Source organism: Gossypium raimondii, chromosome 4 (assembly GCF_025698545.1).
Source record: "Gossypium raimondii isolate GPD5lz chromosome 4, ASM2569854v1, whole genome shotgun sequence".
NCBI classification, from domain to species: Eukaryota; Viridiplantae; Streptophyta; class Magnoliopsida; order Malvales; family Malvaceae; genus Gossypium; species Gossypium raimondii.
The window spans coordinates 25770629-25798391 of NC_068568.1; the positions used below are offsets into that span (position 1 = coordinate 25770629).

Consider the following 27763-nt stretch of genomic DNA (forward strand, 5'->3'; position numbering starts at 1 on the left):
ACTTCTGTCAAAAAACATATGCTTAAGCTGATGGGATTCTTTGCAGAAGTGGAGGACAATGGGGCTGAACTAGACGTGAACACTTAGATTGAAATAGTGTTCAAATCTTTAACCAAGGAGTTTATTGGTTTTAGGGCCGCTTATAACTTGGGGAATAAAACGCTTACCTTAACTCAACTTATAAAGGAATTACAATCTTATGAGTTGATGTCGAATGGTGGTAAGTCGATTTAGGAGAAACCTGAAGCAAACTTAGCTATGGGCCCCTCATCCTCTAAATGGAAGCAGAAAGCTAAGGGAAAGAAGAATTCGACTAAGTCTTTGGTTTCACCTCATGTGGATAGGAAGAATGCTAAGAAGTCAAAAGATCCTAAAAATATCAAATGTTTCTTCTGCAATAGGAATGGGCATTTCAAATAAAATTGCAAGGCGTATTTGGATTACCTAGTTGAAAAGAGAAAAGGTATTAAAATCTTTGTGGTTGAAGCTTGCTTAGTAGTAGAATAATTAACAACTAGGTTATTGATTCTGGAGCAACTAACCATGTGTGTGTTTTTTTACAAGGTTTTAACAAAACAAGAATTCTGCATGACAAGAGCCTCTCGTTGTGGACCGGAGATGAGAGCTATGTTTTAGCCGAAGCAGTGGGAGAAGTTATTTTACACTTTGATAATTTTAGAAAGATTATTTTAAGGAATTGCTATTCACATAAATGGTTCTTTAATCTGTAAAAGACGGATGGAAAACAATCTCTACTTTATCAAACCAAATAACTACTCTATGCTTCAAACTAAAATAGTGAATAAAAACTTAAAACTTCTCACTCTAATTAGGGGTACGTATGACACTTAAGACTTGGTTATATTAACGAAGAAAGAATCACTAGACTCGTGAAAGATGGTCCCCTATGTATGCTTAAGGAAGTTAGTCTTCCACAATGTGAATCTTGCTTGGAAGGTAAAATGACTAAGAGGTTTTTTAATGCGAAAGGTACAAGGACCAACCAACCTTTAGAACTCTTGCACACTAATGTATGTGGTTCCATGAGCATCAGTGCCTGAGGAAGTTACGATTATTACGTGACTTTTATCGACGACTATTCTCAATATGGATATGTATATCTAATGCACTGTAAAAGTGAAACCTTTAATAAATTTTGAGAGATTCGTGCAAAAGTGGAAAAGCAATTAGGTTTATCCATAAAATTTTTTGATTTGACCGAGGTGGGGAATACTTGTTTAACGAGTTCTTAGGATACCTCACAGAGAATGAGACCCAATTAACTATGCTAGGCACTCTAAAATAGAATGACGTAGCTGAAAGAAGGAATAGAACCTTGCTTGACATGGTTCATTTAATGTTAAGCTATTCATAATTTCCTACTTCTTTCTAGGATATGCGATACAAATTGCTTGCTATATTTTGAATGATGTGCCAACCAAGTTTGCTTGTAAGACACTTATGAACTGTAGCATAGAAAGAAACCCGCTCTAAATCACTTTAGAATATGGAGTTGTCCAGCACACATACTGGATAAGGATACAAAGAAGTTGGATACATAGATAGAATTGTGTGTATTTGTAGGATATCCAAAATGAACAAAGGGAGAATTATTCTACAATCTGAAAGATAATACGATTAAAGTTTCCACTCATGCTACTTTTCTCGAGGAAAGCTATATGGATAAATTTAAGCCTCAAAGTAAAGTAGTATTCAAGGAACTTTCGGGAGTGGTAAAATAATCACCAGGTTCAATTCTTGAGAAAGTTGTAGAAAGACCTACAAATGATCAATAGTATAGGGAATCCGTCGTTGTGGGAGAGTTTCTAAGAAACTAGACATTTTCATCTATGATGGTAGTATTTATAATACGGAAGCCAACCATGAGGATGATGATCCACTCGCTTACAATAAGGCTATACAGAACATTGATTCCAACCTCTAAAAATGGCCATGGATACTGGGATGGATTCTATGAAATCCAATATGGTGTGGGAACTTGTAGACTTCCCGGTTGGAATTAAACCCATAGGGTGCAAATGGATCTACAAAAAGAAGAGAAATGTGAAAGGGAAAGTGGAAACACACAAAGCTAGACTTGTAGGGAAACGCTACACACAAAAATAAGGCATCGGTTATGATGAGACCTTCTCTCAGATAGCCATGCTCAAGTTTATTCGCATATTCTTATCCATTGCCGCTACTCTTGATTACGAGATCTGGCAAATGGATGTCAAGACATCATTCGTGAATGGCTATTTTGATGAGACCATTTACATGCCTCAACCCACTAGCTATGTTGTCAAAGGAAATGAGCAGAAAGTTTACAATCTTCTAAGGTCCATTTATGGGCTTAAGCAGATGTCCCGCTCCTGGAATAAAAGATTTGATCAAACGATTAAAGTTTTGGATTTGAGCAAAACGCTGATGAACCTTGTGTTTATAAGTGTATAAAGGACAAAAAGGTGGTCTTCCTCGTTTTGTTTATTGATGATATTCTAGTTATTGAAAATGATATAGGAGAATTGTCATCAGTTAAATTGTGGTTAGCTTAATAGTTTAGCATGAAGGACTTGGGTAAAGCTAGTTATATTCTTGGAATTCAAATCATTAGGGATCGAAAGAATAAAACGATAGCTCTATCTCAAGTTTCATACAACGATAAGGTACTGAAGCATTTTGCAATGACTGATGCAAAGCTAGGTGTTCAACCAACTGCATTAGGTTTTTATCTTTCTTTATATGACTATCCTAAGACAGCAGAAGAAAGAGAGCATATGAGTAAGGTTCCATATGTTTCGGTAATTGGAAGCCTTATATATGTGATGCTTTGCACACATCCGGATATTTGTTTCGTATTAGGAATGGTTAGTCGATATCAGGCGAATCCAGGTCTCAGGCATTGGCAAGCTGTAAAGCATATATTAAGGTATCTTAAAAGAACCAGGGATTATATGCTTGTGTATTCTGGGGAGAACCTTACTCCTGTTGGATATACAGATTCAGACTTCCAAACCTGTAAAGATTCAAAGAAATCAATGTCGAAAAATGTATTCGCTCTAGGCCATGGAGCCATAGCATGGATAAGTGTAAAACAAACCTGCAATGTTGACTCTACTATAGAGGCCGAGTATGTGGCTGCTTCTAAGGCAACGAAAGAAGCAATATGGCTTCGAAAGTTCATAATCGATATTGAAGTCATTCCTAGTATGAAAAAAATATAACACTGTATTGTCATAAAAGTGCTACAATATCTAATACCAAGGAAATGAGAAGTCACAAGAAGACGAAGCACATTGATTGGAAGTATCACTTGATATGAGAGGCAGTAGCCGGAGGAATTGTAGATGTGATGAAAGTAGTTGCTAATGATAACCTTGCAGATTCGTTTACTAAGACTTTTGTAACTAGGAGTTTTAACAAACATGTCGAGGATATGGGAATGCGAAACATGACACATTTACTTCACTAGGGCAAGTGGGAGATTGTTGGGAAATGTGTTCATGTTGTAGTAAACATGTAATTGTTTTCTATTTATTTGAACGATAAATAAATAAATAAATTTAATTTCACATTTCACTATTATGTCTCTTGTATTTCTGTCATTTATATTTTGCATGCATAGCGAAATTGTAACAAGAAAATATTAGCTCATTGATTGTCTAAGTTCAAACTGAATATACGTGGCACTGTAAGAATGTTTACATTGTGAGAAAGATAACTTACTTCAGTAGATAATCTGAATGAGTCTATAATCCCGTAAAAGAATCAAAGTGAGCATTTGATTCAAATATTGAGAAGGATTATTATGTCGTCTACAATTCCAATTAGGGAGATGGCTAGTCTTGGCTATCGGAGTAGTTGACTCCACGAGTAGAGACATAGATGTATTCATTGGTAGAATGATACATTGGACAAGACCTAAGATGAATTAATTCTAAATCTATTTGTGAATTAATTTACTTGTGACATTCATGGTGTGATTTACCTAAATCCTAGTTAGTCACTGACCATGCATATGTAACTCACGTGCTTTGATACAAGTGGAGGCTTATGCTCTAAAGATGATCGAGCTCATAGCCGATATGATGGGTACATGACTTGTGTATGGCATGGCTTTACTAGCAATAGTGGACTTCATAGCTCAATTAAAGAGTTAATGATATCTTCTCATTAGCATTGTATGGAATGATAAATATGGAACCTGGCCACGGGTTGCTAGTTCTCGAACGAGCAATTTATCACAGTCATTTTTTTACAGTGGTCATATTAATCATTAAGAAGACACAATGGTGACAATGAGATAAAATAGGATTGTTTGAGTGAACAAATTTAACTCAAAGGAATCAAGGATATCATATGAGGGTAACACACACTTGACGAGGCTTAATTGTATATGTCTGATTGGTCACTCCGCTAGCTCAAGAAAAGCTATATCAGATTGCATTTGAATCAAAAGAAAATTCTATGACTTTGGAAATAATTTAATTGAATTTATTTATTTGATGTGGAATTAAATTAGGTGGTCTGAGAATTGTTCAATTAGAGAATTCGATTAAAGAATTTTCTTCAAAAATTAATTTGGAAAATCTAAGTGATTTTTGACAAAATTAATTTTAATAAAGGAAAATTAAATTAATTAAAATTAATATGATATTTTTGGAAATTAATTTTCAAGTCAGACAACTTGCCAAATGATTAATTGAACTTTAAAATTGGACCTGAGATCGTAAATTGGGCCCAGGAGCTCAAAATCGAGACCAAGACCCAAAAACTTGTCGAATTGGTCCCGGTATGTGTAACTAGGATGACGGTCCAACCAGTGGCTAGACCAGACTGGTCGGTTCGTCCTTAACCTGGACCGAACCAGCAGTAATCAAATCGGCTCAGGTGCTATAAAGGTGTCGCACTTGCATCATCGGACATGGCGCTGTTGGCAGCTGTGACAGCGGCGTTCTGGTGGCTGGCGGTGGTTGGTCTTCGGTGGTTGAGCAATGGAAGAGTTACACTCCTACTGAGACTCTACCAAAGAATTTGATTTCAAATTAACTATTCAAAAAATAGTATTATTTTAATAGTTTAATATTAAATTTAATTTAGTACTTATCTTAATAGTATTTTATTAATTTAATATTAAAATTATTATCTTAATATTAAATTTAATTCAATGTTTATCTTGTAGATAAACATTTTATTATTTTAATAAGTTTTAATATTAAATTTAATCTAATATTTATCGACAAATATTATATTAATTTAATATTAAAGTGATTAAGTTTAATCATAGTTGAACTCTCTAAACTCTCATTATATAAAGAGAGCCTTGGGTCATTATTTTACACATTTGAATTCAAGAGAAAGTTGTAGAGAGAAAATTCTCTAATTCAAAAAATTTCTAGAGATGTTTTTCTAATACACAACTTGACCCAAAAGTTTAGAGTAATTATGAAATTACCCCACTGGTAGTTGTAACGTGGTTTGTACAAGTGTACACAGTGTTCATGAGTTTTTCATGAGTTTGGAAACCAAATTAAGTTCTTTCGGAGTCTTTTACTTTCTTAAATATGCATTTTACTGATCATATTAACTAAGGGTTTCTTAATATTTATGCGAGGTCACAGGGACATTTATGTTTGCAATAATTTAATCATATAAACCGAAAAACTATGCAAGATAATACAGCTAACTAAAGATATTATGAACCTCAACTTAGTCGGGTTTAAGGATCTAAATTGAGTATTGCACTTTTCAATTATGTGTCTACTAGTCATTGTCTAGTTAGGATCGCTCAGCTAATTTGAGTGCACCCAATCACGTATGAATGAAATGCATCATGATATTAATTGAAAACATGATTGACTAAGGCCTAAACACATTTAACATGAATAAAATAAATCTTATTGAATTAACATAATCATCCTAGCAAATAAGATTAAAAATATCATTGTTGATGTCAAAAACAATAAACTCAAAGCAAAAATATTTAAAATAAATAACGAGAGGAAAGAGTGAACTCTATTCAGTTCAACAACCTTTTGGATCTATTTTGACTAATTCAGTTCAGTAGCCTTTTGGATTTATTCTGACTGATGCGCTCCTAAGTTTTGCTCGATGCTTCTTTTGCTAAGGAGTTCCTAAGGTGGTCGGCCAAAGAATGCTTTTGACAAAGCTTTTGCGGCTAAAGGATGGAAGGGAGATGGTGGCTATGCAAGGGAAGGAAAAGGGAAATGAAATGTAGAGAAAATGCTAATGAGAGGAGAAATGTGTTGTGAGGAATGAGGGATTAAGGGATTGATGCATGGTATTTATAAGTGAAGGTAAGGGGTAGATTTTGCTAAAAATAGAATTTGAATTCCTTCTTTTTCTATCACACATGGCCAACCACATTTCAAGGAGAATGGGATAACTTAGTCTCCTCATTTTGAATTCAAACCAAGGCTATTAATAGCCATAGGGTGGATGATTTTAATAGCAAAGTTGTTGGGCAAATTTCTGATTATTTATCAACTGTAAGGACCTTCAATTAAATACCCTAAATCTTGCTTTTGGGTAGCCATCTACTTGTGTCGAAACTAGGCTTTAATTCCCCCTTGTTAGACGGTTTCTCAATCCAATAATTTAGCAGACATGTTCATCTTTTAGCACATCTTTTGCTAGGTCAAATTATCAACCTCTCGATCCAAGTTGCATTGTCTTGTCGTCCACATGAATTAATTTGTGCATGTCTATGTTTCATTCACATTAATCACATCTTTAATGTCCCTCCTACATAGTGAAAAATCACATATTAATAAATTAATATGAAATAATATAAAATATGTACAAAAATAATGTAATTAATCACAATTTCACATACTTATAAATTCATACCCAATATTACGAATTAAGTAAAATTCACTTATTTTGATAATAATTACTCAATATTATCATATTTATTAAGTAAAAAGGTGTTAAAAATATGTAGAAAAACCTTATATAATTTTGAGTTTACACACCCCCAAACTTAAACCATTGCTCGTTCTGAGTAATGGTCATGCTTTGCACAACTTTTGCTAATGAAATTTTGTAAAATGATAAAGCAGCATCAATCTTCACACATAATTATGCCTAAATAAAATCATGCTCAAAAATAATTTTTTATTAATAGGTAGCTCGAGTGCAAATATTATTTCCAAACTTTATACTAAGCACATCATAACATTAACATGTATCATAGTTTGCATGCATTTTCAAAGTCATACATAACATCACCAATCAATATGCTTTCCTTATCAACTAAACATAGCAATCCCAAGATTTAATTAGTGGTCTTCATAAGTTGAGCTTAGTAATTCCTCTCCACTAATGTAGTCGGTATAATCATCAAATCAATAGGTCTTTTATTAGGTTGTAATGATAAAGAGAAGTGAATTTTTAGGTTCAATCATCTTAACTCTAACTTGTCTTGGATCTTTCTATGTCACAACATTCATAAAATTGGATCTTTGTAACACCCCCAAACTTATTTCGAACTCATGCTCAACTTTTACTATTTTTAGACTTTGGGAAAATTTTTCTTTGCTTTTTATCATTCTGAACAAACTTACATTTGTTCTTTCATTCTTTCTCTTTTTTTTTTACTCATCGGAAGAGAATGTACATCTTTTCATATCTTTTCTAAAAAGATGATAGTGTGGCTTATAATATAGGTACTTTGCAATAAACATGTCATTAAGCTCAAAAATCAAGTTTCAAGGGTTAATTTAATAAGGTCAGCTTGAAAGGCTCAAATAATCCAAAGAAAGGGTGCCTATATCATATTAGATTTTTATACCTCTTAGGATTTTGCCTCAAGAAAGTTACTAAGTCAATTCTAAAGACTTAAACCTTTATACATGTCTATTTCTAAAAAAATCAAAAGTTTCATGGCAAGTAATACGTAAGACTAAAGATCATACAAGTATTCCATAACTCAACATAACATACGAATAACTTAGATAAAATTAGAAATCATGCTTGCATTTGAACAAACTTATGAACAAAAATTCTTCTTGAACATTCATTTATTTCAGCATTCTTAAGTAAAAAGATTGAAACATACTTTAAAATTCATGCAAAATGCCTTACCCCCTTTAAAAAGTTGTGAAAATAAAGTAATAAATGAAAACTGAATACCAGGTAAGGTTGCAAGAAAAGAGAGGTGATTCATAAAGACTGCTTAAGTACAAAGTCTTTCTCAACAATCCAATCCTAAACATGTTCATTCCCATTACAGCATCACTTTATTTTTTCTATTGAAGAGGCATTGGGCTTATTTATTCATGCTTGCTATCTTATTATGCCAAAGCAAAATTCTAAAATAAACACCTAAAAAGAAATAAAAACTAAAGATAAGAAATTACCCCCTTTTATTTATTTGACTTATCCTCCTCGTCTTCCTCTTTTGATATTTCATCCTCGCTTTCATCCTCATCTTCCTTCCATGACATGAAGATATAATCTAGGAACTCAGGACCAAAATTGTTAGAGATATTTTTAAAAGTATTTCTTATAGAATCATCTCTAATATTTGCATATTTCCAATAAGCCTGTTGTTGGTTATGCATAAATTCCATCCTATCTATCATAATTGACAATTCTGATTTCTTCACAGTACTTAAAGAAGTGGGCATAGGAATAGTCAACTCAAGATCAACACTTGGTTCAATTGGCTCATCAGCATTCAACTCCTCTCTTGGTTCAGAGACTTTCGGTTCCTTTATTAGTTCAGGATCATTCGGTTCTTCCTTAGATTGTGCTTATTCTGTTTCAGTAACTGAGTTAGCCTCAGTGTCAAATTTGCTCAATGACTCATCAGTTTTTGGTTCTATTGGTTCACTCAGTTTATGTGGGTTCAGTTCATGGACATTCTCCACTAACTTTTAAAGATCATAGGCTGTGATAGAACCTTAAACATATGGGCCCTTCAAGTTTGCTTTTGTTTTAACTTGGGCCCTTAAGCAAAGTGAAGTTATCAATGATGGAAATTAAGCACATATGGTCTTCTCTCTAGCATAATCATGGATTTCCTTGAGAATGATCTTCCCAACATTGATAGACCTTTCTGTCATAACTGCATACAACAAAATATTCGCTCTATTAAGATGGTGGAACTGTGTGAGATAGGCATCAAACTATATCGAACAAAGTAGAACCATACCGTAGTCAACGGTTTCACATATTCCCTTCGGCGAGAATGACTACCAAGCTTTCTTATAATCCATTGAGATCCTAGATTTGTCACAACATTACACAATGACTACCAAGCTTTCTTATAATCCATTGAGATCCTAGATTTGTCACAACATTACACACTTGTTGAAGAAAATCCCAATTTATGTTTGTCATCATGGCAAAGTATTCATCTTCTTCAACATCAGGTTAGTTAAACAAATCATTAATCAACTTAAAATTTTGGGGTACCTTGTTCTTACGAACAAGAACTTCAGTCGCATCCGGCTTAGTTAAATTGGCGTAAAACTCTCGAACTAACTCCTCATCGGGTAATGATCGTGCATCACAAAAATAATTCAAATTGAGGGCATCAATTGTATTTCGAATCGGCAAAGGCACAACCATCTTATCATTACTTTCCAGGTTGAAACCTTTTTTTGGCATCATAGGTTGATTCTTAAAGATTGAATCAAACCTTTCTTTCACCTCCTCATCTTGAATCACAATGGGATTTTCGGCAGAAATTTTGGAAGATCTAGTTCTTTTGCGAGACATGGTGACTTTTCCCAAAAAATAGGCAAAACTTTGACAATAGGAAGAGAAGAAAAGTCGATAATGAATGAAGCAAGGGATTTGCGGCGATGATCAACTTGCGACAGAGACAGGCTTGCAGTGACACGAAGCTTGCGACGATGATAGGATGCTGTGGCGATAGGAGTGCGACGGCGATAGGGTTGCTCTGGAAAAAAGCTTACAGTGACAAGACTAGGGTTTTGTGACAAGAAAAGTGTTTTGGGGAAAATTTTTGAGATTTAGGCTGATGGCTAAAAGGAAAAAGAATAAGTGGTTAGGGTTTAAGCTAATTGTTTAAAGGGTTGTGAAAATTATGGTGGTAGAGATGAGTTTACATAGAGGTGAATTAGGGAAAACTTGTAGAAAAATTTTAACTATTTTAAATTACTTAGGTGACAAGTATAGATGGAGGGAAAAAAATGGTGGTAAAATTAGAGTCTTAGAGAACCCTAATGGACGGCAACAATGGGTAAATTTCTCCTCTTCGTTGTTTTGGGCCCTGAGCCCAAACTACATTTACAAACTAGACTACTTAAAAATAAATAAACTAATTAGTACTTGTGCCAATTTGACCCCCTTTATTAAACATAAACAAATTAAATTAAAATAAAAATTAAATACAAAGACAAAGATAAAGATAAAAATGAAAAATAAAACTAAAACTAAAACTAAAACTTAAAATAAAATTTTTAAAATTAATTAGAAATTTTCTTCTCAAAAGATTACTTTAAATTAATTCCCAGAAAAGGTTAGAGGGGTCACAACGGTCCCGCTTAAGTTTCAATCTTCTTAGATAGAATTAATTAAATGTACTAATTTAAGAAAATAATTTCTAACATTTTAGTGAAAAGTAGGTTTATGAAAAATTAAGGGTCTAATAATGTGAATGAGGTTTTAATTCGCTCAACTTCACCATCTCAATAGCGCTTGAGACGTTGACCATTAACTTTAAACGTACCTCCATGTTTTCATACAATTCTACAGCTCCATATGGATAAACTTTGTGGACGATATAACGTCCTTTTCATCAAGACTTGAGTTTTCCAGGAAATGACCTTAGCCTTGAATTAAAACAACACTTTCTGACCTTCTTTGAACTAACGAGGTTGTATACGACTATCATGCCATCTCTTAGATATTTCTTTACACATCTTGGCATTCTCATTTGAAAATAACCTCAACTCTTCCAACTCATCAAGTTGTAACATCCTTCTCTCACCGGCTTGCTTAAGATCAAAATTTAATTGCTTCAAAGCCCAATGAGCTTTATTCTCCAATTCAAGTGACAAATGACATGCATTTCTAAAAACTAACCGATAGAGAGTCATTCCTAAAAGCGTCTTAAAAGCAGTTCAATAGGCCCATAGAGCATCATTGACCTTTCGGGACCAATCTGTTATGTTCGGGTGTACCGCCCTCTCAAGAATAGCTTTGATTTCACGATTCACCCGTTCAACTTGCTCATTTGACTGTGGGTGATAAGCAGGAGCAATCTTATGCTTCATATCATACATTTCAAGCAACCACTTAAGCCACTTATTTACAAAGTGAGATCTTTCATCGCTAATTATAGCTCTAGGAGTCCTAAACCGTGTAAATACGTGCTTATGTAGAAATCACATGAATACCTTAGCATCATTTGTTGGGTAGGCCTCAACTTCAATCCATTTGGATACATAATCCACAACTACCAAAATATACTTGTTCCCATAAGAAGAAGGAAACGAGCCTAGGAAATCAATGTCCCATACGTCGAATAATTCAACCTCTATAATGTTTGTCAAGGGAATCTCATTCCTCCTTGATATATTTTCGGTTCTTTGGCATCGATTGCAATTTTTCACATACGCATATGCATCTTTAAACACTGTAGGCAAAAAGATTCCAGCTTGTAAAATCTTTGCTGCTATACAGGAACCACCAAAGTGTCCCCCACTCGTAGATGAATGGCAATGGTTCAAAATCTTGTCAATCTGACTTCTAGCTACGCACTTCCTGATTATGTTATCTACACATTGTTTAAACAAAAACGGATCCTCCCAGAAATAGTACCAACTATCATGATGGAATTTCTTACTTTGTTGGTATGTCATTTCTTGAGGCACTATTCCACATGCTAAATAATTGACAAATTTAGCAAACCAAGGTGTTTCATAGATTCAACTTACCTTGAAGATATGTTCATCAAGAAAATTTTCATTAATTGGAACTAGTGAAAAAGTTACCTCATTATGTTCCAACCTCGACATATATTTGGCTACTTGATTTTCAACACCTTTTCTTTCTTGGATCTCAAGGTCAAATTCTTTGAGTAAAAGTATCCAACGAATTAGCCTCGGTTTAGCATATTTCTTCGTGAGTAAATACTTAATAGCTGCATGATCGGTAAACACTGTAACTTTGGTACCTATAAGATATGAATGGAACTTTCCAAAAGAAAAAATTACAGCAAAAATTTCTTTTTTAGTTACCGTATAGTTAATCTGGGCTCTTGTCAAAGTTCTGCTTGCATGGTAGATAGGATGAAACATTTTGTTCGTTCTTTGACCCATCACAACTCCAACAGCGAAACCTCTTACATTACACATCAACTCAAAAGGTGACTTTCAAATAGGTGTAACGATTATTGGGGATGAGATTAACTGATTTTTCATTTTCTCAAAAGCTTCTAAACATGCTTTGTTAAAATAAAAAACAATATCTTTTTTCTAAAATCATACATAAAGGTTTAGAAATTTTTAAAAAATCCTTCTTAAATCTACGATAAGAACTAGCATGGCTTAAGAAACTTCTAACTCTTTTCACACTAAATAGTGGTGGTAATCTTTCAATTACGTCCACCTTTGCTTTATCCACTTCAATTCTATTTTTGGAAATTTTTGTCCTAAGACAATTCCCTCCTTAACTATAAAGTGCCATTTCTCCCAGTTAAGGACAAGATTCGTCTCCTCGCATCTTTTAAGTACCTTAGAAAAATTATTCAAAAAAACATCATAAGTGTTACCAAAAACAAAAACATCATCCATGAAAACCTCAACATAATTTTCAACCATATCAGTGAAAATTGCCATCATACATCACTGAAATATGATAGGTGCATTACATAAGCCGAAAGGAATTCGCCTAAAAGAAAATGTACCGTACAGATAGGTAAAATTAGTTTTATGTTGGTCTTCCGGGGCTACAACTATTTGGTTGTATCCTGAATATCCATCTAAAAAGTAGTAAAATTTGTTACCTGCCAGTCGATTTAACATCTAGTCCACAAAATGCAATGAAAAATGATCCTTACAAGTGGCTTTGTTCAACTTTCTGTAGTCAATATAGATTCTCCAACCCATGACAGTTCTCATTGAGATTAACTCGTTACGTTCATTCTTGACAATCGTGATTCCTCATTTCTTTGGTACGCATTGTACCTGACTTTCCCAAGAACTATCTGAGATGGGGTAAAAAATTCCCATATCTAACCATTTGATCACTTCCTTTTATGCCACTTCTTTCATGATAGGGTTAAGTCTCTATTGTCTATCAATTTTACCTTTTTCACCTTCCTTTAAAATAATCTTATGCATATAGAAGGAAAGGCTTATACCTCGTATGTCAGCTATGGTCCAACCAATTGTCTTTTTAAATTTCTTTAAAACAACAAGCAATTGCTCCTTTTGATGTTCTGTTAAGTCTGTTGAAACAATCACAAGCAAAGTAGAACAGTTACCAAGATAAACATAATTTAAATGGGACAGAAGTACCTTTAGTTCAAACTTAAGCGGTTCCTCCATTGACAACTTGGGTTGTGTAAATTCCCCGAACTTACAATTGTAGTGGTTAGAACTGCAGTGGTTGATCATAACTCCTCGAATTGGCTTCCATCAAACCCATACCTTCATTACCTTTTTCATATTCGAATGGTTTAAACCCTAAATTGTTCTCCAACAGGTTTTCTTTAGAATTTCTTTCCATAGCAACTAAGGTTTCTAATTCCATGTGACACCCCAACCCGATCGGGACTGACCGACCCGAATTCAAACCGTTACATTAGCCACCTAAGTGACTCTCCAGCTAACGACCTACCAAGACATACCCTGACCTTATAACAGCTCAATCTTACCCATTTATTAGTTATTTATTAATGCGGAAGCAATTTGTGAACCAATTTTAAATTTTTTATAAGTAATTTAACCTAAGGGCATTTTTGTCATTTTATCACATACGATTAAAAAACCCAAATTTAGATCTACACATTTACCAACCCTTTTTTAGTCAATTTATGCAAGCACTAAAATTTCAGCTTAATCTGAGTTTATTTTCTATGTCTAATTCAAGTTTTATCATTAAGGACTAAATCATAACAATTTCAAACTATCAGTACTATACCCAAATATTAAATTGAGTGCGTTTCTAACAAATTTTATCAATTACGAGTCTAATCCTAAAATTTTCTCAAGTTTCCTTATCATTTAAGGCTCTAATTAGACTTATCAAGTAATAGGACTAATTTGTAATTTAAACGGACTAGAGAACCAATTTCAAAAAACCAAAATTCGAACCCCAACAGTCCACTGCAATTTTTTCTGTGCGAAAAATTCAATTTTAAACCCGATTTAGCTACAATTAAATATCATACGTATTCATACACCTTCAATTGAATTTATTAACACCAATTAAGCCTCAATTAAATAGAATTAAACATTCAATTTCATGTATATCACCCACCGGTTAATTCAAACAAGTGGCGCACCTTAGTCGCCAGTAAACCACTCCATGGAAGCTTCATTTAAACAACGATTAGTGTAAACATTATGCCTCACACACTATGTTATCAATCACCGTGTTATCAAGCAACAATACATCGTAAATTATTTAATAATCAAACTCAAGCATGCATATATGATATTATAAAACCATCCAAAATTAAAAATATCCAATGTCCAAGTCCAATTACAACCAAAATTAAACTAAGTCCTGGAAGCCCCAAAATGCATGGTTAACATCTCTAAAACATGTAACTAAATCTCTACCGAGCCTTAATCTCTTGGAACTCTCTTGTTCGGTTCCTCAACTCCTCAATCTCATCAGTTAACTGCATGGATGTGAGGGTGTGAGCTTAAAAAGCTTAGTGAATGTTAATAAAACGACGAGTAAATTAGCGCCCAAATCATGCTTAAATCGAAAACCAATCAAATACAAATTTTCAATCACAATATCAATCCATAATAGCTCAATGTGATATGCTCAACCATATATCAAAAATCATAATTAATCATGGCATATAATCATCAATTTAGCATATAACAATTCATACATTTATATTGACATATACAATCATGGCTTAATCGGGTGATCATACATCGAATAAACGGATCTCCCTACTCCCAATCAGAATCAGAATCAGTCTCGGATTGAGTGAGCAGAGGCCACATGCTCCTTTATATCACCTCAAATTAGTTTCGTTGAGTGGAGACACAAACTCAAGACTCCCTTATCTACTCCAAATCAGTCCACTTAGAGTCTTATTACTCACAAATAACATATCAATTTGGTGAGTACTCACAAATCCTATGGCATGCCAACTATATCCAATGGATCCACCATGCTATAATCCCAATATAATCAATCAATCATAATATAATTTCAATAAAAAATGTGCTCAATTTAAAGTGCCAAAATGCATATGTGAATCATGTAACATAGCCATTTTAACATCAAATTAAATCTAGCATACCAATTACCTATTATCAATGTTCATTTATGAATTGAAATATCAACATACCATGAACCAAAAACTCTAGCATACTTGCTTAGTTCACCATTATATTTAATCAAATCAAGCACATAAAATCACTAGATGCTCACTTACCAACATTTAACAAAAATTTCATCACTTAAACATATATTAATAATCTTGCAAAATTAACCAACCAAAACTCAATTAAATATTTTCAATCAATAATTAATCATCCAATTAAGCATAAGTGTGGTCAATTTACCAAATTGCCCTTTACTAACACTCACCACACAACTAACTTAACCATAACCAAGTGAACAACTAAGCAAATCCAAGCTTCAACTTTGATTAGCTCGATCCTCTTCAAGATTCGAAACTTCAATAGAGATAAAATAGATATTACCACCTTCCAAAAGATATAATAAACATAAATTTTCATCAACTAGGCTACACGAACTTCTTACTCAAAGTTACCTTACTTGATTTGTATCATCAAGTCGAAAACTCGATTCCTCACAAAATCGATCACTCCAGCCCTCCTAATCACTTCCAAATGACAATACTAGACCAAATAAACATATACTAAGTATCAATTTCACATTTAAATCAATTTCACAAAAATCTAGAAAATCGGTTCATGAAGATAATGAAATTCAAATTTCCTTAAATTACCTTACAAAACATGTTTAATCTTGATAAATAAGATTAAAAAACTTCTAATAGATCCATTTTGATTTGGAACATCCATTGATTTGTGGATTTCCTCTCAAAATTCTAGATCCACCATTAAAGCACCTTAAGCTTTTGAAGAAGATGACATTAATGAAAAATCATGTAATTATCACTCAAATCATGTAAATATGCTTTTAATCATCATAAAAATAAGTTTAGAAATAATAATTACCTTTTATTTGTTCTAAATCCTTTGATTGAAAATCTTGATTCAAGAATCTTAAGAAATTTCGAATATTTTTGGCTACTTTTTGAATAATTTTGGGTGAAAAGAGAGTATTTTGAGAAGGAAATTTGTTGAATCTATTCTCTGAATGTAAATCATTAAAACCATGCAAAGAAAACAAATTTTATAGCTCTTTAATCTAATGTAAATGGTGTGAAAAGTAGGCTAGATGCATTGTGTTTAAAATTGAAACAATCGACCAGAAATTTAAAATTTGGGAAATTTATCCAATGGTGGATCTAGAAGTGGCAAAGAAAGGTCTACCTAATAAGATTGGTATCTCATGATCTTCCTTAAAATCAAGCACCATAAAATCTGTTGGAATAATGAAACTACGCATTTTGACTAACACATCCTCTAATTCACCTTTCGGATGAACTGAAGATCTGTAAGCCAACTGTAGTGTTATATGCGTATTTTTAAGATCCCCTAAACCCAATTTTTTAAACATAGATAAAGGCATCAAATTAATACTATCTCCTAAGTCACCTAGAGCTCTATTAAAATAAATGCTCCCTATCTCTATGGGAATTGTAAAACTTCCTGGGTCTTTTAATTTTTGGGGAACCCGTCTTGAGATAACAGCACTGCAGGAAGCGCTTATACTAACTTGTTCACCTACCTTAATTTTCCTACGCCTAGACATAATTTCTTTTAAAAACTTGGTGTACTTAGAAACTTTCTCTATTAGCTCTATTAAGGGCAGGTTAACATTTAATGTTTTGAACAAGTTCAGGAAACCTAAAAATTCATCCTCACCTTGCTTTTGTTTTCCCTCTAGTCTTGAAGGGAATGGGATTTTTGCACTAGTAGAATCTTTAGTTATTTCCTTCTATGTCTCCGCTGCTGGTGTGGTTACCTCTTCTGGTTCTAACTCATCTCCTGTCTCTAGGGATTCCTCTTGAGGATCATCATTACTCTCTGTAATTGTCTCTGGAGTAATGGTTTCTGGGCTACTCAGTACTTTGCCCGATCGGAGTGTAACCGCTTTCACGTGCTTCTTACCTTCTCTCCGTGGATTGTCTTCTGTATTACTCAGAATACCTGTGTCAATTTTCCTTTTGATGTTAACCATCATTCTCATCAATATGCTCACTTGATCCTGGAGTTTACTCAATGTTCTTGTTGAAATGGTGCACCCAGACTGCACCTGCTTGTCATCCATTCTCATTGACTACATTTCTCCCTCGATTCTATCCAGATGTTGGCTACATATATTATAGTCACTTGGATTGACCCTATCCTGAGGTTTTTTTCAAATAGGTTGATAATTAGTAGTTTTAGCTTGATTTAAGTTGTTACCTCCTCCTTGATTTCCTCTCCATCTCAAGTTTGAGTGATCCCTCTAGCCGGGGTTATATGTATTCGAATAAGGGTTTCCACCATGTATTTTACATCCTCAATAAGATTATTGATATAATAGAAGAGCGGTTTGTCTCCTGCATTCATAAACTATGTAGAAGTAGACTTGATACAGTTAAGTCTATCCACTATCTACTGATACCTGTCATCCTCTTGGATGTTTTAACAATAGCGGGCTTCTGGCTATATGTGAATCATTCAATCGGCCATTGGCAGGAGTTCAATTCCATGTTCTTAATAATTTTGTACGAATCCTTGTACGTTTTGTTCATAAGGGCTCCTCCTGCTACTCTGTCAAATTCAGACCGTGCTTTCGCATCCAACCCGTTATAAAATACTTGCAGTTGAATCCACTCAGGAAATCTGTGGTGTTGGCATTTTTGAATCAACATTTTGAAATGTTCCTACGCCTCATAAAAACTTTCTCCCTACATCTGTCTAAAGATAGCAATATCTCTTCCTAGTTGAACTGCTTTGCTAATCGGAAAGAACTTCTGTAAGAACTTTCCAGTGAGTTAATCCTATGTTGTGATAGATCCTGGTGCCTGCAAGTCTAACCAAGAAAAGGTGTAATCAATCAATGAGAAGGGGAACAACCAAAGATGAATAGCGTCATCAGTGACCCCGTTATACTTAAAAGTATTACAGAGTTGGAGAAACAGTTTTAAATGCTTATTAGGGTCCTCTGTCACCGTGCCCTTAAATTGCAGATTATTCTAAATCATCTGAATCATCATCACTTTGATCTCAAAATTATTAGCTTTACTTGTTGCCCTTTTTATACTTTCCTAAACCATGTCCAAGCTTGGTAAGGCATAATCCCTTAGGATTCTCTCGTTTTGAGCCATATGTACGTTTATGGGTAGCTGTGGTGCTGGTGGATTTCCTAGGGCGTTATCGTCAGCGTCACTGAATAGTGGATTCTCATGTGGTACGTTACTTCCAGCAAGTGTTAGTGGATCTTACATCTGTTGTTGCTGCTATTGTTGTTGGCAATTTCTTCGAATTGTTCTCTCTAGATCTGTAGATGCTACAATAGGTGTGTCCATACTACGAGTCATACACTAAACCTAGAAAGAGAAGATTAGTAACAATAAAATAAACTAAAATCGTATCTATAACTTAAAAATTTTCTAAATATTATTTTACGTGTAAAAATTAAAATTAAACTAGTGACGTTGCCTCCCCGACAACGGCACCAACAACTTGACCGCCTCCGAACATGCCAACGTTCAGAGTGTGAATACTACAATAAAATATAGAAATACAAGGCGATATCCACAAGTATACGGGTCGATTTGTAATATATTTTACAACGAATTAGGTGAGTACTCTGGGGATCGTACCCAAGGGAGGCGAGTGCTAGATCAATTCTAAACTAAACACTAAAAGATCTAATTGGTACTTTAAATCAGTTATAATATGAGAACAGAAAAAAGGGTTTTTATGCTTTCTATAATGATAAAATAATATAACATAAAAGAAATTAAATTTAAGAGATAGAATAGTAGAGTGAATCAAATCTTGTTTTTGGGTGATTAGCTAACTTCGGTAATCCCAACCAACTTTCGTCTCAGGTTCTTCGTCAATCATCTAGTCGCTACCCTAGCAGGATCTTCTGATCTTTCACTAACATAATGAGTTAGTAAGGACTACTTATCTTCTGACCTCATAGTCTAAACTGGTTTGGGGTAAAGGTGTTCACAGATGGGCAATATCAATTTTGGGTTAATTCCCACCTTGATGACTTCCGAGGGTTGTGAAGCCTAGGGTTTGTTTCACGTTCTTCTTTTCCCAAATAGCTGATCCATTGAGTAACCTTACAAGACAGTTAATAAATCATACCTCCACTCGCTAATCCCCCATAGGAGGACTAGTTGCTCATGGCTTTCACAAACAATATGGAATTGGTGTAAAGAGAGAACATGATAAATGGATTAAAGTGTAGAGTTTGAGAAAACACCTGATTTGTATTAAAGATGAAAAAAAATCCCCAGAGTTTGACGATCTCAACAAATCAGATCTCTTGTAAACAAAGAGCAACTGAAAATAAATTCTAAAAACCTAAGAAAAGAAGAAAACTAAACTAAATTTAAAAGAGAGAATCTAGGCTAATTGCATGACATCCATAACATGTGCCAAAGGAGCCTATTTATAGATTCTAAGTGGCCATCATCCTTAACCCTAGGTCGGCTGATGTACTCGAGATTTAAGTTTGATTGTGCAGACCAAAATGCCCCTATTTCATATTTGATTTCTGTTCCAAAGTCAATGTCACGACACACTAGGACCTGTGTCACAACATAGCAGTTAGTGTACTCTTCTTGGGATATCTTCAGAGGTATGTCACGACACTCTCAAACTGTGTCGCGACATTGAAGGCAGTCTTGAGGTTTCTCTATTATGCTCCCTATGTTGCGACATCGGTGATCCCGTGTTGTGATGTAGTGACCAGTATCAATTTAATATGCCTTTTAAAAGTCTTTTGTACACTCACGAAGTGCGTTAGCTCACCCTTAGGCCTCATTTGGCCTCTAAGGTCAACAAAAGACTCAATTTTGCACATTTTATTAACTTATTAAAACTTAAGAAAACATAATTCAAATATACTGAAAATGCTTCTTTTCAAGCTTCCAAAGTGTGATAATTAGTTTAATTTGCTACTCCAAATTACAATAAATCAATGGCTATCTCACATAGTTCCACCATCTCGATGGAACAAATGCTTTTATTATATACAATTATGATAGAGAAGTCAATCAATGTTGGGAAAATTATTCTCAAAGAAATCCAAGATTGTGCGAGGAAAAAGGCAGGAAGTGCTTATTTTCCACCATTGATTACTTCACTTTGCTTGAAGGCCCAAGATGAATCAAAAGCAAACCTGAAGGGTCATTATGTTCAAGGTTGTATAACAAGACATGATCTTGAAAGGTTAGTGGTGAATGTTGAACAATTGGGCGAGATCGAGTCGTATGAACCGAACAAACTAGAATCTGATGAGTCCTCAATTAAATATGAACCAGAAGCTGACTCAGTAAATGAAATAGAAGAAGCAGAATCTAAAGGCGAACCGAACAACCCTAAACTGAAAGTGTGTCCAAATATTGTTGAACCAGTTGAGCCAAGTGTTAATCCTAAGTTGACCATTCCAATGCCCACTTCTTCAAACACTATGAAGAAATCAGAAATTTAAACTATGATGGGTATGTGGAAATTTATATATAGCCAACAACGGGCTTATTAGAAATATGCAAAAATTAGAAATAATTTCATAAGAAATACTTTTAAAAATATCTCTAACGGTTTCGTTCCTAAGTTCTCAAATCATATCTTCGAGTAATGGAAAGAAAAGGACGTGAATACAAACGAGAACGAGAGGGCAATGGAACAAGACAAAGGGGGTGATTCAGATTAATAAAAGAGGGGAATTTCTTTTTCTTAGTAGTACTCTTAAGATATTTATTTATTTATTTTAGGAATATTTTATTTTATACATAATAAAGTTGAATAATTTGCAATTCATGAATAAACTAAGTCAATATCTTCCATTTCTTTTGTTCTCTAGTAAAGAACATAGTAGTGTGGCAATATGAATGTATATGTCTAAGGATTGGATTTTTCAAGAAAGACTTGGTACTTAAGCGGTCTTCATGGCTCACCTATCTTTTCTGAGTCCTACCTAGTGTACAGTTTTCATTCACTACTTTATTATTTTGCAATGAGAACATTGCTTCTTTTTAATGGGGGTAAAGGCCAATCTTTTATGATTTTTTAAATTTTCAATTTTCACATAAGTATGCTTAAATAAAATGATGCTTAGAAACAATTTTTGTTAACAAGTTAGCTCATATGAAAGTATAATTTTTTTTATTTTATAGTCTTTGCTATGAAATGTACTCTCCTTAGAAGTAGACATGCATGAAGATTTAAGTCTTTAGAATTGTCTTAGTAACTTTCTTGAGGCGAAATCATAGGAGGCATAAGAAACTAAATGTGATTTTGGCACATTTTCTTTTGATCGTTTGAGCCTTTCAAGCCTACCATATGAATTTAACCCTTGAAACCTAAGTTTGAGCCATAGAGCCTATTTTATTGTTATTTACCTACATAATAAGTTGACATATTATCATCTTTTAAATTTTTACACTATCTTGCACCACTCTTAGCTATACTTGTCCTGGTGAGTAAAATTCAGGCGAAAATTCAGAAAGATGTATATGATTCAAAAGAAGAAAAAGAAAAATCTCAACTCAAGTGTTAAGATATATTGTTGAGCATAAGTTTCAAATTAAGTTTGGGGGTGTTAAAACCCATTAGTAGGAAGACTGTGCCCTAAAAGATCTAAGACAAAGTTAGGGTTAAGATGATTTAGCCTAAAAATCACTTCTCTTTATCCCTACCTTGAGCCTAGCCCCATTACAACCTTATAACAGACCTATTGATTTTGATAATTATGTCGACTACATTAGTGGAGGGAAATTATTAAGTGCAACATATGAAGACCAATAATTAAACCAATAATTAAAATGACTCAAATAGCAAAAATATAATGGTGAATTTTATATATGACTTTGAGATGCATGCAAATTATGACTTATGATAGCATTTTCTTGTACTTAACATAAGATTTTGAAATAATATCTGCTACAAAGCTAGTTATTAGCAAAAAGAGTTTGAGAGCATAAATTTGTTGCTACATGATTATGTGAAAAGTTGGTTCTTGGTAAATATTGTTCAAGATTTCCTTAAATTTTTTCTTTGCATGAAACATTACTCGAGATGAGCAATGGATTAAGTTTGGGGGTGTGATACATTTAAACTATATAGTTTTTATTAGAACCATTTTACTCATAAGTTATGCAAATTCTGATCATGTGGGTAGCCAATTGAGTTATTTTAATTCATATTAAGACATTAGACTTAATTTGAGTGAGGTTTGTAATTTTATACAATTTAGTATTAATTTTACATATTTTTTCTATTTTATGCTATATGTTAATTTTTACTCAATTTGCTGCAGTTGGACCACTAAATTAATTCATGTGGGAGTCAATAATACCACACATGAACACAAGTTAATTTCTACTTCATGTGGACAACAAGCTCATCAATTGGACTCATAAATTCAATTCAACCCAACTTGGAAGGTGGTTGCTAAAAGCAATGAAGTCTGCTCTAAATTGCGTTGTAAAAACCATCCAATAAGGGGGAAAATGACCCAAATTCGGAAAAGGCATGAGAGCTACCCAAATTAGCTTTGGGATAATTAATTTAAAGGCCCCTACAAGTGCAAAGAAATCGCAAACCAGTCCCCAACTTCTACCTTGATTATCGTCCACTGTATTGCATGATTCATGCATGAACTCATGCATGAATGAAGCAATCACCCAACCTCCAAGCAAGGGAGCAATTTAAGGTATCTCCAAGCTATTTCTAGTAAACTCTCATGCTACTCTTCAACTACAAATACCAACTCTCATCTCCCATTCCAAACATCATTCATTCATCCTTCATTCATTCTTCACTTTTCCATCAACTCAGTTTTTTTCTCTCTTCCACGCTAAAGCATTTCCATTTCCCCATTTCCTTTAGCTAGCATTTTCCCTTGAGGAAAAACACTCTTGGCTGGCACCTTGAGGAGCATTTTGTGAAGGAGTAATCACGAGGATTAGAGAAAGCCACCACGACCGGTCTTCAAAGAACCACTGAAATCATCAAGAGTTTCTTCTTCCTATTTTTGTTCTTAGTTATTCAACATGTTCGCAAATTGTTTTGATGTTTTTCCATTAAAAATTATGACTTAATTTAGCTTTAGCTAGAATGATTGCATTAATTTGATGAAGTTCATTTGATTCATGTTTATGATGTTCTGTGCATCAATTGTTCATGCTTCCAATTAAAATCATTTATGTATTTCATGCATTAAAATATGTTTAAATGCATTAGAATTAGTTGATCAATCCTAACCAAATGGCTATTAATGGACACAATAATTGTAAGGTGCATGCTTAATTTAGATCTTAACCCAATTAAATTAAAAGTTCGTAATAACTCGAAAGAGCTCTATTACCTTGCATAACTTTTAGGTTTGTGCGATTAAATTGTTTCAACCTACTGCTTCCCTATTTCTTCACATAAATTCTAAGGAATCTTTAGTTAAATATGGACATAGAAATATACATGTTTTTCTAAGTATAAGATTTTGAAAGAACTTACATTAGATTCCAAGTTAATGAATGATTGAGTTGCCATAGAATTTTTCCAAAAAATTGTTAAGCATGATAGGAAATGAATGAAGTCAAGCGTTAACCATCTCATTCCATTTGTTACATTTCATTGCATTTAATTTAATTTAACATCCATCACCCCAAAATATTGTGTTTTTCTTACCAACTTGTAAATTCATAATTTTACAATTATTTGATTAACAGATACAGTCTCTATGGAGACAATAACTCTTTTACTTACTTATTACTTAATAATGACTATGTAAACATGCACATTCCATCACGAACCAATCTTTTAAAACGGTTACTGTGGATTGTTAATTTAATCATTATTTGTGAAATTATTTCTTGCAATTTAGTTTTTTTATTTTTATTTTTATTTAATTAATTTTTTATTTTTTGTGATTATCTTTTCAAGTATTTATGAGCATAGATCGAATCATCGATTTACTCCCTATAGACCGTGAAATCAAGTGGACATTTAAACAAAGAAGACAAGAAATATTAGCCCAGAGACAAGCCGCAGAAATAGACCTTGAAAATCAAAACTGGGTTCAAGGGAATGGAGCCACTTATGCTCGTAATCTAATCCTTATTACTGATGATAGGGATTAACCTATAGGGCAGTATGTTGTGCCACTTTTTTTAATAAGCTAAATTCGAGAATAAGGAGACCAGAGATTGAGGCATCGTAGTTTGAACTGAAGCCTGTGATGTTTCAGATGCTTCAGACAGTGGGCCAGTTTAGTGGAATGCCTACAGAAATTCCACATCTTCACCTTCGATTGTTCATGGAGGTGATGATTCCTTCAAGATAGCTGGTGCAACTGAAGATGCATTGAGGTTGAACTTATCTCCATACTCGTTGCGAGATAGAACATAAGCATTGCTTAATTAATAGTTACAAAATTCAATTTCTACTTGGAAAAAATTAGCTAGACCCTTTCTGGTAAAGTATTTCCCACCTAGAAAAAATGCTAAGTTGCAGAATGAGATCACCACTTTCAAGAAAATGGATGACAAATCCCTATACAGGGCATGGGAAAGATTCAAACAATTACTTCGCAAGTGCCCTCACCACGGGATTCTACATTACATCTAGCTAAAGACATTTTATAATGGTCTCAACGCACATACTAGGATGGTGGTAGATGCTTATGTAAATGGTGCTCTCCTTTCTAAGTCTTGTAATGAGGCTTATGAAATTATCAAGAGAATAGCCAGTAACAACTACCAATGGCCGACAAATCAAGCAGCTTCAGGAAGATAAGTAGTAGAGGACTACATGAAAGAGACACTATCACTTCGCTCTCAGCTCAAATATCTTCTATCTCTTCAATGTTGAAATATTTTACTACTAATGATTTGAACAATATTGCAGCTCAGCCACCAAGTCAATTCGACAATGTTTCCTGTGTATATTTGGGGACAAACATTCTTTTGCGAATTGTTCATCAAATCCTGAGTTTGTTTATTATGTAGGGAATCAAAACCAAAATAGAAGTGGACGAAGATCACGTTCAAACATCTATAATCCTTCACAGTGAAACCATCCAAACTTCTCTTAGAGTAACCAAGAAGGTGGATTGAACAACACCTACATGCAGCATAGATCAAATCAATCTCAAGGATTCAACTAACAAGTTCAGAAACCACCACAAGTTGAACTGTCCAACAATTTGGAGAATTTTTTGAAGGCATACATGACTAAGAATAACGCCTTAAACCAAACCCAAGCAGCAACATTTAAAAACTTGGAACCAAATGGGTCAGTTAGCTATGGAACTTCGTAAAAGACCGCAAGGAGCCCTATCAAGTGACAAGGAAAATCCAAGGAATTTGGGTAAGGAATACTACAAAGTAGTTGCTTTACGAAGTGGGAAGACTTTGGAACCCAAGGTAGTTAAGATTAAAGATGAACTTGCCAAGGAAAAGGAAAATCAATCGATAGTTGAAATCCCTGCACCAGAAGAGCTATATTCTATAAAGTCTAAAGAGGTAAAATCTAAATTAGTGAATTCTGATAAGCTAACACCTTCTTCAGATTAGGGGTGTGCAAAATTCGGGTAAAACCGAAAAAATTCGGTTAACCGATCGAATTCGGTTAATCGGTCGGTTAACCGAATTTTTTCGGTCGGGGGTCGGTTAATTATTTTTTGATTTTTCGGTTAATGGTTAATTCGGTTCGAAACCGTTCAGTTAACCGAATTTTTTGGTTAACCGAAAAAATTGATAAATAAAATTATAATATATAAATAGGCCCACTATTCACCTAAACCCAATCTAAACCCAAGTATTCAACCCAACCCAATTACCCAACCCAACCCAATCATAAAATTAGATTACAATAATTTAATAAATAAAAATAAAATTTTAAAACTAAGACTAAAACTAAAGTCTAAAAGTCTAAAAATAATTTAATTATGTAGTGATTCAATTTGGTTAATTTGGTTAATTCGGGTAATTAGGTTAATTCGGGTAATTCGAGTAATTCGATTAATTCGGGTAATTCGGTTAATTCGGTTAATTTGGTTAATTTTTAACCAAAATTAAAAAACATATAATTTTGGTTAATTGGTTAATCGATCAATTAACAAAAAAATTTCGGTTCATTTAATTTTTTTTAAAAAAATTTCGGTTCGGTTAACGGTTAAAGATTTTGAAAGGTCGGTTAATTCGGTTAATGTTATTTCGGGTCGGTTAACCGGTCGGTTAACCGAATGAACACCCCTACTTCAGATGCAAATTTCATTCCTCAAAGAAGTTGTCCAGTGCAAGAAAAAGTTTCATCACTTTCGTATCCATAAAGACTCAAGCAGCAGAAGCAAGAGGTGCAATTCAAGAAGTTTTTGGATGTTCTAAAGTGGCTTCACATCAATATCCCGTTGGTAGAAGCCTTAAAACAAATGCCAAACTATGTCAGGATCATGAAGGACATTCTGTCCAAGAAAAATAAGTTTACTAATTTTGAGACTGTGGCATTAACGAATGAGTGCAGTACATTTTTACAGAAAAAGCTACCTCCAAAAATATCCTCTTGTCACTGCAGCCTTTTTACTATCGTAAACCCTAGCCATTATAACCACCTTGCCGATTACTTTTTTCCCTAAATCCTTGCTAATTCATCATGTCCTAAAAGAGAACGAGATCTTCAAAGACTTCTGCTGAAAATCCAATTGTGATTCAAGATGAGGAAGCGAGGGAAAGTGTAACACCCCTACCTCGTATTCGTCGCTGGAACAGGGTTACGAAGCATTACCAAAGTTTTCAAATCAAATGAACATAAATTTCAAAAATTACAAATCATATTAATAATAATATTAAAATCAATCTAAATCATACATATTGTACCTTATACAATCCCCCGAGGCCCTAAAAACACGTTAAAAACAAGTCGAAACTAAATCAGAAACTTGGAGAATTTTTTAGAAAATAGTGAAAATTTTCAACACTGCTAGGAGACACGCCCGTGTCTCAGGCCATATGGGCATTCGAAGTTACGGTCGTGTCCCAGCCCATGTCTGTGCCCGTGTAACTTACTAACTTGGGTCACACGGCCAAGCCACACACTCGTGTGCCATGCCGTGTACCCTTCAAAATAACCTCACACGTCCGTGTCCCAGGTCGTGTGATAGGCCATGTAACAGCCTGACTTGCAACCCTTTGAAAGCTATAGGGGACACATGACCGTGTTGCTTGGCCGTGTGTCACATACGGCTG

General features: G+C 34.1%; 1 non-coding gene across 1 annotated transcript; it reads left to right on the top strand.

Annotated features, from left to right (window-relative positions):
* The first annotated feature begins 18173 nt into the window (after positions 1 to 18173).
* On the top strand, positions 18174 to 18280 carry LOC128040722 (small nucleolar RNA R71). Its single transcript, XR_008195528.1, has one exon. It is a non-coding gene; the product is annotated as a small nucleolar RNA R71 (small nucleolar RNA).
* Positions 18281 to 27763: the final 9483 nt, after the last annotated feature.